This window comes from Gekko japonicus, unplaced genomic scaffold, assembly GCF_001447785.1.
Source record: "Gekko japonicus isolate JY-2015 unplaced genomic scaffold, Gekko_japonicus_V1.1 scaffold3798, whole genome shotgun sequence".
In the NCBI taxonomy this organism is placed as follows: domain Eukaryota; kingdom Metazoa; phylum Chordata; class Lepidosauria; order Squamata; family Gekkonidae; genus Gekko; species Gekko japonicus.
Window position 1 is genome coordinate 24,390 of NW_015177131.1, and position 4,568 is coordinate 28,957.

A 4,568-nucleotide genomic window follows, 5' to 3' on the forward strand; every position below is an offset into this window, starting at 1 on the left:
CCTGGCAAGCGCTCATATAAGTCAACAATTGCGAGGAGGACCCATAGAGAGTTTGGGAGCGAATATAAAAGCGAAAATGAAATTAATACCATTCTCAAAACTGGGGACCTCCGGTAATGGCATGAAAAGAAGAGGATTTATAGTGCATGAACTGAGAGTATTAACAACAACCCGAAGGAGGATAATTAACAGAACTCAAGGGAACATTACTAATATACTAACAGAGAATCACATGAGACCGGACTAAGAAAAGAAGTTTGACAACACACAGAAGAAGCCCAAGAAGATTAATTGGACATTACTAACAGTTTAATTTACCAGTTTATATATCACTCAGCTTTCTCTTTCTCCCACTGTCTACCCTTCCCATTTTTTCTTTTAAGCGAAATACCTCCCTTTTTTTAGGGGAGCCAATAAAATCTTTATAAAAAAAAAAAAAAGAACATTTTGAATTAAATAGCCCATTACATGAAAGCGTTGGGGAGTAGGAGATTGTCATGCCATTTCTGATTTTATGTCTTTCTTTTTGATTTTGAGGCATCTGCAAATTTGATAAGCCCTCTGTGCCTTCATCTAAGTGTGGTGGTGAAGGAAAGTGCCATCAAGTCACAGTTGAATTATGGAGATCCTCTAGGGTTTTCAAGGCGTGAAACAAACAGAGGTGGTTTGTTATTGCCTGCCTCTACGTAGCAACCTGGAACTTCCTTGGTGGTCTCCCATCCAAGTACTAGCCAGGGTTGACCCTGTTTAGTTTTCAAGAGCAGATGAGATTGGGCTAGCCTGAGTTATCCAGGTCAGGAGCCTCATCTAAGTGATATATGAAAATGTTGAACAGCATGAAGCCTAGGAGAGAGCCCTGGAGCACTAGAAAGCATTAATGAACTTTTACTGGGTATAGTAGTTCAACCAAGTACAAAACTATCTGGTACCTAGTACCAAGTACAAATCTTGTTCTTCTTCTACCTAACAGTAGTATCATCCATCTTACATTTAACCATCTCGTCCACAAAAATATAACGGGAAGAGCTTTCAAATACTTTGCTGAAATTATGATACATTATGTCCATGGTATTCTCATGTGTTACCGTGCTAGTTACTTCATCAGAAAAGGTTAGTCTGGCACAGCTTATTTTTTAGAAGAAGAAGAGTATGTTTCCTCTACCTTAAGGATTCTCAAAGTGGCTAACAATTATCTTTCCCCACAACAGGCACCTTGTGAGGTAGGTGGGACTGAGAGAGTTCTGAGAGAACTGTGACTGGCCCAAGGTCACCCAGCAGGCTTCCTGGTGAGGAATGGGGAATCAAACCCAGTTCTCCAGATTAGAGGTCACCACTCTTAACCCCTGCACCACACTGGCTCTCATGTGCCTGTGGCTCACATGTGCCACTGGTACATGCACAGACAAAGCATTCACTATTGAGCAGCTGGAGAGGGGCACAGCCTCAAAGCTGCCAGCAGGGTCTGCTTTTTAGTTTTTTGGGGGGGATTTAAAACCCCAAATTATTTTTTTAAACTTTTGAGATTTTTCTGCAATTTTAAGGAGTCACCCAAGTTTGCAGAAAAACCTGTTTGGGGGTAAGTGTGCCCCCTATTTGCGCATTTAGGTATCACCCAAGTTTGCAGAAAAACCTGTTTGCGCATTTAGAAATTTGTACAGTTGGAAAATAGTACATAGTATATAGATATAGTACATATATTATATAGATTTACCTGTCTCCAATCTTCCAGTCTCTTATCATTCTCAAAGAGTTCTCACAAATTAGAGCTAGAGGCTCTGAAATTTCATCTACAAGCTCTTTTAGTGCGCTGGGATGTAATTCATTTGGCCGTGGAGACTTGAACTCATTTAATGTAGCTAGATGTTTTCTAACTATTTCCTGGGCTTACTTATCTTGTGTTCCTAGTTCCTCCTCATATCATTTGTTCTACTTTTCTCAAGCTGGACACAGTTCTCACATCTCTTGCTATAATAAATTCCAAGATGAGATTATTGTTTTTCCCCAAGGTTCTTGCCACTTTCACTTTATACTCCAGCTCTTTCTCGTTGGTCAGGATTTAGTCCAGGATAGCAGATCCTCTTATTCATCTACAACAATTGTAGATTGTTTGCAATTATAAGCCACCTTGAAGATCAACAGATAGCAAGACAGGGTATAAGTCATTAAAATAAATAAATGAATGTTGACATATGCACTAAACTGATCCTATGTGTGTTTATTCTGTGTTCAAAATGGTTTATTCCTAAACAGGCATGCCTAATAGCGCCCTTTTGATATTGTGTATAGAAATATTGATTTCTAAAGTCTCATGCCTTCTCCTGTGATGTCTTCTGATAACATGCTGAGCCTTGTTTCCTGTTGCAAGCCAAATGGTGAGGCCAAATGGCCTCAATAGCCATGCCATATAACCACCCATTCTTTCACACCTCTAAGTGAAAGAGCCAGACTTCAAGGCGCCTGCTTTAAGGCTACATGAGCCATGTCATGTACATCATGGAGAAGCTGGAGTTTGGGTCATGTGACTGAAGTGCTGCACTCCATTTGCCAGCAAATTTGGAAAACGCAACAGTGGCCACAGGATTGGAAAAGGTCAGTATACATTCCAATCCCAAAGAAGGGCAATGCCAAGGAATGTTCAAACTATCGCACAATTGCACTCATATCACACGCTAGCAAGGTCATGCTCAAGATCCTACAAGCTAGGCTTCAACAGTACGTGGATAGAGAACTACCAGAAGTACAAGCTGGGTTTCGAAGAGGTAGAGGAACTAGAGATCAAATTGCCAACATTCGCTGGATTATGGAGAAAGCAAGAGAGTACCAGAAAAATATCTACTTCTGCTTCATTGACTATGCTAAAGCTTTTGACTGTGTGGATCACAACAAACTATGGCAGGTCCTTAAAGAGATGGGAGTACCAGACCACCTCACATGTCTCTTGAGAAACCTGTATAAGGGCCAAGAAGCGACAGTTAGAACCGGATATGGAACAACTGATTGGTTTAGCATAGGAAAAGGAGTACGACAAGGATGTATACTGTCACCTTGCTTATTTAATATATATGCAGAGTACATCATGCGAAATGCTGGCCTGGATGAATCACAAGCGGGAATTAAGATTGCTGGGGAAAAGATCAACAACCTCAGATATGCAGACGATACCACTCTAATGGCAGAAAGTGAAGAGGACCTAAAGAGCCTCTTGCTCAGGGTAAAAGAGGAGAGCGCAAAAGTGGGCTTGAAGCTCAACATCAAAAAAACTAAGATCATGGCATCCGGCCCCATGACTCCTTGGCAAATAGAAGGGGAAGTCGTGGAAGTAGTGACAGACTTCACGTTCCTGGGATCCCAGATCACCGCAGACTGTGACAGCAGTCATGAAATTAAAAGACGCCTGCTCCTTGGGAGGAAAGCGATGGCGAACCTAAACAGCATGATAAAAAGTAGAGACATCACCCTGCCAACAAAAGTCCGCATGGTCAAAGCAATGGTATTCCCAGTAGTCATGTATGGCTGCGAGAGTTGGACTATAGGGAAGGCCGAGCGCCGAAGAATAGATTCTTTTGAACTATGGTGCTGGAGAAGACTCTTGAGAGTCCCTTGGACTGCAAGAAGCTGCAAGAAGATCAAATCAGTCAATCCTAAAAGTAATCAACCCTGACTGTTCCCTGGAAGGCCAGATAATGAAACTGAAGCTCAAATACTTTGGCCACCAAATGAGAAGGGAGCACTCACTGGAGAAGACCCTGATGCTGGGAAAGATTGAAGGTCAAAGAAGACGGGGACGGCAAAGGATGAGATGGTTAGACAGTGTCATAGATACAACGAACATGAAATTGAGCAAACTTCAGAGGACGGCGGAAGACAGGAAGGCCTGGCGTGATCTGGTCCGTGGGGTTGCGCAGAGTCGAACTCGACTGTTCGGCTGAACAACAATAGCGCCCACTTGTTTTTTTTATTTTATCCACGCTGTGAGAGAGACTCTTTTTTACCTTTACTCAGTTTATTATAATTACGTTTCAGCAAGTGTGAACATCCTTGTCCTACAACACTATACAATTTAAGCAGCAAATCCAAGAGTAACATTTATCTTTTGTTTGATACAACATTTTAATCAGCTGCAATGCAGACTTATAACCAACCATGAGCTTGATTAAAATCCTTACATGCATCATCATGATAAGCAATATTAGATGCCATCAGTACACAAGAGCCAATATGAAAAATCAGGAGAGAACAAGAAATTGATCTTTTTCCAGAAAAGGAGATTGTTAAGCACAGACCACAAATGAATCAGTCTGTGGGAAGTCCACCTATCACTACCACAAACTAATGCTTAGTTGTTATCCAAATTCCCAGCATGTAGCCCAGTGTCAATGTAACCCTAAATAAACAGTACCTCAAGATAACTCCCACTGATTCTATGTGTAAAATTGGCGCATGAGAGCTAGAAGTGGCCTTGTCCTATAACTTATACTCAAAACCACGCAAAAATGACTTCATAATGGAACCACAGATGTACCTTCAGCTATTGCTTTTGTTATGTGTGAGACACTGTTATTAATACA